Source organism: Salvia hispanica, chromosome 3 (assembly GCF_029641045.1).
Source record: "Salvia hispanica isolate PSC_SH4W2 chromosome 3, Shi_PSC_v1, whole genome shotgun sequence".
NCBI lineage: Eukaryota > Viridiplantae > Streptophyta > Magnoliopsida > Lamiales > Lamiaceae > Salvia > Salvia hispanica.
In genome coordinates, this window is record NC_142694.1 from 10,957,814 (window position 1) to 10,970,905 (window position 13,092).

The window sequence follows — 13,092 nt, forward strand, 5'->3', positions numbered from 1 at the left end:
TTGGGAGGTTTTGAATAATTATTTTATGCAAGGGATGTAAATACAATAATTAAAAATAGATATTGATTAAATAAATTAGTTGTGAAAATTTTTAGTGTAGTAGTTACGATGATTATTCATATTGATTACTTTTAATTCATTTCATTTGGTAGTAAATTAATACTTATTCTTTTGGAATTTGACCGAATGATGTAACCGTTAATTAGAGGGTGGCATTAAATAGATTTTGCATCTAATAATTTAATTATGCATCATTAAGCTGATAATAATCAATTAAGAGTATAAATTGAATATGATTATACCAATAATTTCTAACGTTTTTTTATTTATATCATAAATTAATATTTGTTTTAACTACTATTTATTAGCTAGATAAATGTTCTTTCATTTTTGTGATGTATAGTTGCATTTGAAAGGTTTTAGAAATTGTTGGTGATCTTTGTCGATAAATACATGTTATATCATTGTGGAAACTGTAAATGAGGCGTAGTAGGTGTCATGTGAGAGAGTGGAAGACGAAGAGCCGAAGATGTGAGTCGGAGGTAGTGCAGAAAGAGTTGTACAAAAGATGGTAAAAGGCAAATAGCACTTTTAAATCCTATTTTGAAGATCATTCTATTTTAGTGATATTGGTTCATATCTAAGTATTTTCTTTATGTTAATTTGTTTTATTTTACTGTCTAGGCTATAGTATTTTGTTTTTCACAAATAAAGAAATCACATAAGTTATTGACTATCTATAATATTTAAACCTACAGCATTACACATTCGTCACTTTCATAATTTTCATGCAAAGAAAAACACCTAAGTCAATGAAAGGAAGCAAAGAAGACAAAAACCATAAAATATCACATTTTTATGTGTGCATATGCATACAACATAAATCATCAATTTAGAGATTAAGGAGAAAAATAAGGCAGAAGAAGAGTCCACGGTAGATGTGGTTTGTGTTATACTATATCTCTATTCTCTATTTTTAGAAGAAGAGTCCACGGTAGATGTGGTTTGTGTTATACTCCCTCCGTCCCATAAAAGTTGAGACAAAACTTTTGGGCACGGAGATTAAGAATTTATATTAAATAAATAGAAGAGATGAAAAAAGTGGGAAAGATAAGAGAGAGTAAAGTAAATGATGGAATAAAGTAAGGGTGATTAGATGTTTTGTCTTTTGTTAAAAAAGAAAATGACTCAACTTTATTGGGACAGACTAAAAAGGAATACGACTCAATTTTTATGGGACGGAGGGAGTACTATATCTCTATTCCCTATTTTTGATGACTTACTACCTTTTATTTTATTGTTCCAATGTTTATATATGTTTATTTTTTATTTGTTTTGTTGTTCATTGTTTTATCTTTTTATGGCGATATCATTGTCCTAATTATATTTTTTAGCTGTATATTACATATTTATATTAATTGAATATTGATAGTATTTTAATAGTATTAAAGTGTGTATGCGTAGGTAATTGTTTTGTTGTAAAGACCAATATAAGTGTTGTAATTAAAAAATATTTCTATGTTGATTTAATTTAAAATTTATTTAATTTTATATTTATAATTATCGAACATATTGTGACTATAATATTACCTTTTATTTTATTTGAATTATTCACGATGCCTAGCTAATAAAATAAAAATATTTTATGTCGCGCATAGCGCATGGGCTAATACTAGTTATAATAAACGACGAGTTGAGTGCGCAGATGGACATCAATTGTTAGTTAACTTAATTTGGAGTTAACAAATCGTTGTCAGTATACTAATTGCATAGTATGCAACAATTTTATTTTTTAAAGAAAAAACAAAATTTAAAGCCCCCGTAGAGCGGGCGGTGGATCGTGCTTTTAGGTGCTGCTTGATCCGAGATGCTGCAGGAAATAGGTTGCTAATATATAAGTTCGTTCCATCCTGCATGCTTGTGAGATATGGTGTATCTTCCACAAATTGCAGCTGACATAGAAACTTGACATATACTCCACATTGGATGTAGAAAGTGATAATTTTGTGGTGGTCTCCATGATTTTGGGCCAGGCCAATTCGACGTCTCTATATATCGGTTGTAGTTTCTTAATTAGTGGAGCAAATTCACGTTTCCCATATCTTGGGAAACTTTCTCGCTGCCAAGACTTGGCGTTTGCCTTATGCACGGTAGATTAGATATCTTTAATCTTGATTGGCACGCCCTTAACCTTTACTGCGACGGCCGCGGTGAAGTCTTGGGTGAGAGAGGTTCTGAACTATGACTACCACTCCAACTCCTGCGCCCGAGGACGAGATTGCAGCCACTTCACGCAGGTTATGTGGCGCAACTCAACTCAATTAGGCTGTGCGGTTCTACCTTCCGTCAGTTCATCATCTGCAGCTATAGTCCGCCGGGAAATATCATCGGCGAACGCCCCTTCCTAGATACTGTTCGCCGTTTTTCCTAGATACTGTTTGTGTTGTTGTTGTTGTTGTTGTTGTTTATGAATTGTGCATCATCTAAACTTATTTTATGATTGCTTTGCTTTGCTTAAATAATGTACTGTCAACATTCTTACTACTTCCAGTAGTAGTATTAATGTTGAAAACACACCTGTATTTGTAACTAAAATCATTCCATCTGTTTGTGATTATCATCTTAAAATTACGAATCTAATCTCTCTTTTCCTCCAATCAATAATAGAGTAAATGAACCCCAAGTCCGAACCGATTAACTAATTTCAAACTTAATTCCAAGACTCTATTTGATAAAACCAAATAAATTCTCACGAAAGACTGGTGGGGACATGGTGCTCTGTTCCTTACTAGCAGAGGAACTCGGAGTTGCAATCTCGAATCCATGGCTTTCTTGGTTCGAAGCAGCTAGTTCACCTACGTTCGTATTGCTTCTATCAACCTCTGTCCACCGGAAATCAAAGAAACGCCCGCCATCGCTGCACAGAAACGAACGAACGAACTCATCATGATCGTCACAACTTGCTCCTCGCAGTTTCCCTCTGGGTTTTCGGGTAAGTCGTAATCACACCACCGTTGCTAGTCTTTATGTTTAAGATGTTGGAAATTTGGGCTTCCACAAAACTAATTTAATGTGTATTGCTATCTTAACGTTGCCCAATTTAAAGTGAATTGAACTAAGATTAAAGTTTGGGTTAGAGTGTATTTATTCGCTATGGAAATAAGTGTACATACCATGTGAGATTTTCTATTTAATTTGACGAGGGATCGAATAGAAAATAAAGGGGTTTATATTTATATACAAATACTCCATCCGTTCTACAAGAATATGCACTTTCTAATTTTGAAAACTCTTTTCATCTAATGAGGTGGGACCCACTCTGAATACAATATGTTAAGGAAATTGACCTCTTAAGGTAATTCTCTATTACCTTCAAATTCGAACACGACCAACACATGATATTAACCTATTAACAACAAGACGTAATATGAGTTAGACTTACATACTATATCCTAAATATATATGTATATGTCATCATTTTGGGGGAGGACTGAGGAGAACTCCACAGTCTTACCAAGACCACACCACCAGACCAAGATCACATGTCCACCCCATGTTACAAGTCACTAGGTCACCACAGGTCTTGGTCGAGCTCACGCAGAGACATCGGAGAACTTGCAAGTGCAACCACCGAACCTCGAGCCACACAGGCCCAGCCTCTGAACCAGGGTTCTGATACCACTGTTGGGTATCGACGGTGCACACCCAAACTCCACATTAGTATGATATTATCCGCTTTGGGCAAAGCTCTCACGGTTTTGCTCTTAGGGTACTCTCCAAAAGGCCTCATACTAATGGAGTTAGAAAATCCCATTTATATGCTTGCAACTCTTGTTCATTCTCTAATGTGGGAGTTGTTTGCCCTCACAACTATTTGTGTTGAAATTTTTTGAAAAATAACCATATTGAAAAACATTGTTAAGTTAAGGACACAATTGTCTGTTAAACCTTAATATTTTGCTTTTTAGAGAAATTTTTGTTTGCATCGAGATACTAAGATTGAAAACTTTTATTAAAGCGTAGGTGGTGCATTTAAAAAATACAAATTTGCATCCTTAATTAACAATAATAGTTTAATTAAGAATTTCCATAACATTATTTAAATCCATCATGATAAAACAAGCTTTGAACACAAACATTACATTTATTATACCACAGCCATAGCCAACAAAAAGAAAAATAGATAATGTTCCATGATTTATGAACACTTTCCTTTTAATAATGCATTTATGATGCACCAATTTCCTACTCTACAATTAATAAAATATTTTTATGCAAATTTCAACTAAAATTTTGTCATATTTAATTAATTGAATTTTTTTAATACAAACACTATAACAAATTGAATATTCTGAATCTCTCATTGAAGTTACAAGGACCATGTGTCTCACAATATACATGCATACTATAAAATACTCAATCAAATCTTAAGGTAGGTTGTTAGTCAAACGGGGCCTGGCTCATCTAATTATTTAATCCAATAATATTAGGATATCGACAACAACGTGCCTAAAAAAGATTTAGACTAGGCGATACGAATCCACGATTTTATCGTTGAAGAATCCAAGATATTAAGTGCGTATTATGTGAGTTCGTATTATATGAGTTCGCTTAGGTGGTGTTAGATTGTCAAGATAAAATAATACCAAGATATAATCTAGAGTTGAGCTGTGAGATTATTTTAGTCATATGGGGTTAGCTAAGACTAATTATCCCTTTATTATCCATCTAGGATTGAATTGTGAGATTGAATCTCATGAACCAAATACACTTCAAATTTAATATCGGATACAATCTTGCAAACCGAACACCCTCTTAGTATATTATTTAAAGATGGGATAAAGTGACCGAGGTATTTGGACTACCTAAGAGCATCCACGATAGCGCTCGAAAATCTGTTGGCATCATGTGTCGGTTTTCGGGTCGCTATTGCAGATGGGGCGGCAGTTTCTGCGGTTTTTGCTAGGCAATTTTTTTAATATATTGTCTTAGGGTTGCGTTAGAGTGACACCACTCTTAAAGTGACAACATGACAACAAGTAACATGCAATCTGCAATGCATACGTAAGCAATATGTGATACAGAGGCAAGCAATTCGGCATATGGTTCCAAGCAATATTAGATATGAAAATAGAGCACTATCGTGACTAACACCATTATTGTTGTATTTTAATATGTAGCAATCCATCCGTCCCTTAAAAATAGACAACATTCGTTATTCTGAGATGTCTTCTCTCTAATGAGATGAGTCTTATTCTCTACTAACAATACTTCAATCACTTTTTCTATCTATCGTTCTCTTACTTTATCAATTTACATAAAAATCCGTATAATTTCAAATGTTGTCTCTTTATTAGGGATGGAATGATTATTATTTTTTCTAAATAAAAAATTAAAATAACGACATAAGAAAAATAGTGAAAAAGTTGGGGCTTTGAGGCTGGAATTTAAAAATGCTAGCAAATGAAAAATGGATTATGGCGATTTTTGGGAATGTTTTATGTCCAATGGCGGATGCCCTAATGCCCATCTACTTAAACATAACTAAAGTTGGGTAGGATCCAAATTCCAAACACTCAAAAAATCCGACCCGTAAGTGCCAGAATAATTAAAATATTGGAGAAATTAAAGGAATCCAGAATAATCATATGATCACATTCTAAATGAAACTACTAAACCCAACTCATCATTATTAAATTTTTAACAAAAATATTCTTTTATAAATTCCAACGGTTCAGTCATCTATAATTAATCAAGGAATGTACGTGACACAACTACTTAACTAGCACGACGTGCACACACAAATTATAAAATAAGATTAATTATACCACTCGAAATATATGCATATAATATACTAATAGACCAGGAGTAGGACTATAAAATACTACTCCCTCCGTCCCATAATAAATGTCACACTTTCATTTTTAGTTTGTCTCACAAAATATGTCATATTTCTTTCTTTGAAAAAAGTTTCCTTTCACGTTAATATAATTATATTATTTTCTCTTTCCACTTAACACACAAAACATTACCTCCTAAAATCTCGTGTCAATCCCTAAGCGTGACATTTATAGGACGAAGAGAGTATTCCTCAATTAAATCTCATGGGAAAACGTGGACCATATTAAAAAGATGGTCAAGCGCAATTGGGCCTGGCTCATCTTATTAGGAATGGTATAAACAAAAATATTTTAATCTTAACCATTCACAGTATTTTTTGTATTTTCTTGAACTAACCACATTTATATATACGCAAAAATCACCTAAATTAACTTATATGCTATTCATATTATATTTTTTTGTTAAATATAATTATTATTTGTATCATTAAAACTACATAAAATTTTATTATCAGAGTGAGAATTATATATATATATATATATAGGGTCTTGTTAGATTGAGATTATTTAGCTAAATTGAGAAATGAGATGCAATATGGGCCATTAATCCACAAGATTAACAAAATGTCAACAAATACCACATTATGTCAACAATGGGGTATAATTGTCTTTTCATTAAATTGTGTTTGAAATCATTTCCTAAAATCCTCTCTAAAACTCTAGTTGCAAAGTCTTCAAATCTTCAACATTCAAATCTTCAAATTTTCAACATTCAAATCTTCAAATCTACAAATCTTCAACATTTAATAAAATAACACTTATAATTCACATATCAATATCGAGAATATCGAATGTCAACAACTCGTATTAAAATGTCAACAACTAACAAATAACACTTGCAACTCACATATCAATACCGAGAATATCGAATATCAACAAAACATATTAAAATGTCAACAACTAAAAAATAACACTTACAATTCACATATCAATACCGAGAATATCAAATGTCAACAACTCGTATTAAAATGTCAACAACTAACAAATAACACTTATAATTCACATATCAATAGAGAGAATATCGAATGTCAACAACAAACATTATTTATGTCAACTACAATGTCAACAACAAACATTATTTATGTCAACTACGATGTCAACAACAACTTTATTTATGTCAACTATTATGTCAACAACAAATATTTTCATGTCAACGACGTATATTATTTATGTCAACAACAATGTTTTACTTATAATTTATGTCAACAACAATGTTTTACATATAATTTATGTCAACAACATTTTTCATAAAATACAACCTAAACTCAACCCTTCTCACCATCACCCACAGCTCCATCTCATCCACAACTCCCACACCTTCCACAACATGACTCTCCACATCTTTCTCCACCACCAATCGCACTATTCTATTCAATTTTTACAGTAAACAAACACTTCATTTATTGCTCAACATATAAACACAACAATCACTTATTATCTGTTTGCATCATCAACAATCATATACCACAAAAGTAGATTCTCTTTGCATATGTCAACAACTAAAAAATAACACTTATAATTCACATATCAATACCGTGAATATCGAATGTCAACAACTCGTATTAAAATGTCAACAACTAACAAAATAACACTTATAATTCACATATCAATAGCGAGAATATTGAATGTCAACAACTCGCATTAAAATGTCAACAACTAACAAATAACACTTATAATTCACATATCAATACCGAGAATATCGAATGTCAACAACTCGTATTAAAATGTCAACAACTAAAAAATAACACTTATAATTGACATATTAACTACGATGTTCATGTCAACTACGATGTCAACAGCAAACATTATTCATGTCAACTACGATGTCAACAACAAACGTTATTTATGTCAACTATTATGTCAACAGCAACATTTTACAAATAATTAATGTCAATAACAAATATTTTCATGTCAACGACCTATATTATTTATGTCAACAATAACGTTTTACATATAATTCATGTCAACAACAATGTTTTACATATAATTTATGTCAACAACATTTTTCATAATATTTATGCCAACGACCTCTATAATTTATGTCAACAACAAAAAAATACACATATTAGGCCTTAATCATCACTTTGGGGTGAATTAAACAGAGGAAATTATGTCGATCATGAATTTAAATTCAATCTCTGGTGTACATCAGCATGAATTACACATTTCCTTCGCTTAATAAATCACTCCATTTTTAAATCTGGAAATTTTGTTAAAAAAACAATTAGATTTACCATATTTCACGATTTACTTACCAGCCGCAATATACAACAGAGAAGCCGCGATAATCGTCCGATACCGGCCGAAAAGCGAGTCGGCCAAAAAGGTGCCTAATAGCGGCAGAAGCGACGCCGCTCCTGACCAGGCGTTCACATTCTTCGCCGCCGTGGCGGTGGACTGCCCAGCGGTCTGGTCAAATAGCTTATCAAATTGGAGTTGATTCTGTAGTAAGCAAACCTCTCCGCCGGATTGAGGTGAAAACAACTCGAAATTGAGGTGAAAACAGCTCGAAATTCGAGTATTTAGCAGAAATACCTATGATGAAGGAAGCGGATCTCCAGCCGCCGGATTTGGATCGGAAAACGGGGCGGCCTTTGAAGTCGACAGATCCTTCACGGCGTCGTCCAGCAGAGGAGCTTTCGCGTCGGCCATTGCAGCAGCTGCTGCTCAATCTACCATTGAATCAGAGACAAAATCGTGTGAATGCTAAGGAATCGTTGAAATCCGAGAAACGACAATTGACAGCCGTCGAAACCAGGTGAAGAGCTGCTAGGTGAGGGAGAAATCGCTAACAACGCCGGCGACGTCGATGCGGTGTGATCCGAGCGGCGGCAACGGGAAAATTGGGGATCTCTTTCGAGGGATCTTTGATTTTGGAGAAGCAGAAAGTGATAGAGAGAGGGAGTATCCTTGCAATTACTATTCTACCCTTTCATATTAAATTAATCTAATAATATTTATTGTATGGCAAAATCTGGACCACTCATTTAATTGAAATGAGTGGCTGATATTGGATCTCATTTCTCAATTAGCCTAAATAATCTCAATTGATCACAACCCTATAGATATATATATATATATATATATATATATATATATATATATATATATATATTAGGGTGAATGAGCCAAAGAGGTGTATATATATTAAAAAAAGTAAAAATATATAATGTTCGTTCAAAAATGTGATTGTTGGTTATTATTTTAATTTTTTTATTACATCATATTTCATTTTCAAGTTGCACTTATGGGTGACACATCGGCAACAACAAAAATGCGCTTAGGCACACACACGTGCAACAGCGGTCTGTTCCTCTACACTTGGTGCCGCCACCGTCGTGGCTGTCGATACCCTCGTATCATATTACTTGCCTCGGACCATGAGCGCGAACCTGTAATATGAACCATCAATACGTAAAAGACTTTTGTCGTCAATGTATGCCCATCTTAGAACGCTTGTAGTGTGTGAACATTATTTTTAAAGGTACTTCCTAGCGGCGAACCTGCCGCCAAGCTACTTCCTAGCAGCGACGCCAGTTATATATACGTCATGGTGGAGGAGGAAGTTTTTAAAGGTATGTCGTGGCTGAAAGAGGTTCATCAACTATTGGTGTCATTTTTGATAGAATTTATTATGCTTCTCAGCGGCTATACCAATAAAGAATATATTAGTAGTAGTTTTGCCCCTTCTGAACTAAATTCGTGGCTCTGACATGCTTAGTAGGATACAACGACATGCTTTTGAAGATAAGACAACAATACATACATGAAGAATTTTGTACACAGTGTATTATTTAAGCCATCTTAAAATAGCTTTTGAAATTACATAAACAAACAATACACACGTGACATTGATTTTACCATAGCCAACAAACCAACAATGAAAATAGATAATGTTCGATATATATCCAACAGTGGACTGTCGATATATATACTCCCTCTTTCCCACTAGAAATGAAACGTTTTCCTTTCTGGGTTGTCCCATTAAAAATGAAACGTTTCTTAAAATAGAAATAACTTTATCTCTACTTTTCCCTCTTTCTTATTTTACTCTCTTCTTTAACTCACAAAATAATACTACATAAAATCCTGTGCCGAAAAGCAAACGTTTCATATTTATTGGGACGGAGGGAGTATAAAATATATACTCCCTCCTTCCTAAATCACAAGATTAAATGAAAAAAGAATAAAATAAGAGAGAAAAAAGAAATAAAAGAAGAGAAATGATATTTTTTGTACTGGAATATGAAGCAAGTAAGTAGGAATAGAGGGAGTATATGAGTAGTGGTGAACAGTAGCTAGAAGGGGCGTTGGCCGGTGATATTTACCGGCGGATAATAGGAGCAGATGGTGAAGATGAAACCGCTGTGCACTGCTGCTGCGCGCACCCTAATTGAGTTGTGCCGCGCCACACAACCTGCGTGTAGTGCTCGCACGGACCTCCGATGCAGGAGTTGGTGGTGGGGTTATAGTTCCGACTCTCTCTGGCCCATCTTTTCACCCTACGCGCCTCCGACTCCGAGGACTTCCCAATCCAGACCGACAGGTTCTCCCCGTAAGGCCCCCCGGAGTTCACCGGCCTACAGTCATTCTTGGACCTGAACTGGGCGTAGTCAGCGACAGTGTCGTTCCACACGAGGGGCTGGACGCCCACCTTCACCCGGAGGAAGTTGTGGGCGTCCAGGAAGCGCTGTGGCTCTGACGAGTAACCCTTCCCATATCACTATTTTTGCTCTATTTATGTGTTTGGGGAACCCTTCTATGTATCTTTTCAAATCAAATCAAATCAAATTTGTTGATTTCTTTCAATTACTTATTTGCCTTACTAGTGGAGATCAACTAATTTTCTTTTATTAACTTACCTAATGAAGCTGTGACAGCTTGGATTGGATAGACATGCTCTTGCAACAATTTCATACTACAATCAACTTTATCAATACATACAAATACAAAAAATAGAAAAACAAATCATGGGTGCTCGGCGGGCTATGCGCGGTTTTGGCTGGGCAATTTTTTTTAATAAATACTCTAATTTTTCTTTTATCATTGTAGTATTTTATATATTATTTTTTCTATATAAAAAATTAAAATAACAATACAAGAAAAATAGTAGGATTAAAAAAGTAGGGGCAAATGCTATTGCAGGTTTTGACGCTGGAATTTAAAATGCTCTCCTTGCCGATGAAAAATAGATTATGTCGGATTTTTGGGAATGTTTTCTATCTACTAGTGGATCCCTAAGCAGATCTACAAAGGTTGGGTAGGATCCAAACACAATAAAAATATCTGACCCGTAATTAAGTGCTATAATAATTACGAGTGACTAAAATAAAGGAGAAAAGGAATCCAGAATATTCATATGATGCAACTACTTAATTAACTAAATGAAACTACAAAACCCAACTCATCATTTCTTAAATTTTAACCAAAACTAACATTATATAAATTCCAACTGAAATTTAGTCATCTTTTATAAATTAAGGAATGTGTGTGATTCAACTACTTAATTAACTAACACAACGTGCACACACAAATTGTAAAATAAGATTAATTATACCACTACCTGCACACAAAAATTGTAAAATAAGATTAATTATACGGTTTATACCACTCGAAATTATACTGAGGAATGATACGCTATATACCTTATACCTTATATGAACTTCTTATGTGAGCACTATTCTCATTTAACGCATATTTAGTGTTGTTCGTTTCTATTTCTATATTTAGTTTGAATCTAATTAAATACACTTTTTAATGTTATTGAAATTTTTAATTTTACAAAATTCATAAAAATCAATGGTTGATTTGCTCGTTTTCTCTATTAACAAATAAAGTTTTGATTTTTACTAATTTTGTGAAATTAAAATTTTCAATAATAGTAAAAAATATAGTATTAGAATCAAACTAAATGTATAAATCGAGACTAATAATGTTAAATGTATGTCAAACAAGAATGATACTTACATTAGGAGCACATAAGATATGTAGCATATCATTCATCGTACTACTATAAAATACTCAACTCAATTACTCCCTCTGTCCCACAATAGGAGACACTCTTATTGTGGGCACGGGTTTTAAGAAATATAAAGAATAGTGAGTTAGAAAAGTTAGTGGAATATGAGACCCATTTTTTTATATAATTAAATGTGAGTGAAGTGAGTTAGTGGAATATGAGACCTACTTACCATTTATGGTAAAAATAAAGCGTGACTCTTATTGTGGGACGAACCAAAATGGCAAAGTGTCACTCTTAGACCTGGTTTATCGGCCTTGTTGGTGGACCTCCATATCACAATTGCAATTTAAAAAAAAAAAAGAATTAAAGTAGTGGTGTGTCTCTCTCCTCAACCCATGGTCAGCTGGTTGGCAACCAGCGACCGAAAGGTCTCTCAATTGAATCATGAATCAGCCAATGATATTGTGCCACATGGCACAATTTCATTGGTTGATATTTTTTAAAAAAAAATTGATATATCTCTTATATATTATATTAAAAAAATTAAAAAAAAAACTATACCAAATTTTATAATTTTTCATCCTCTATAAATAGAGGCCACATTTGCTATAGTTTTGTACACAAAAAAAATCTTATCTTTTCTCCTCCTATAATCCTTTCTTTGGTATAATTTCTTATTTTTTAGTCCCCTTTGTTGTTCATCATGGATGATGATGAGAATAACATATTCTCTGATTCTCAAAATTTCAAAAAAATAATATAAAATAAAATATATAATAGTTTGGTTGGGTGGTCATTGATAAACCATGAAAATGGGTGTGGTTGGGTTGGATGAATATTAATGATGTGGAAGATGATATGGAGAAGATAGAAATGAATTAAATATTGAAAAAGTGGGTGGTTGGGTTAGGTTGGGTTGGGTTGGGTTGGATGGCTGCTGATAAACATGGTCTTATTGTTGGGACAGAGGGGGTAAATCTTAGAGCATCTGCATCTATGCTCTTAGCTAAGAGCATGGATGTGAGCCTGGACCCACTTTTATTCATTTTTTACTCCTTACTCTTCCGCAAGAGCACAACACCCACAATCATACTCTTCCGCAAAAGCATGTTAAGGGCCCCACCATTCTATTATTCCATTTAAATAAAAATATTTCCACAATATTAAAATGCATTAAAAATACTCGAACTATTATTACAAATTACAAAAATAAAAATAAATACTCCCTCC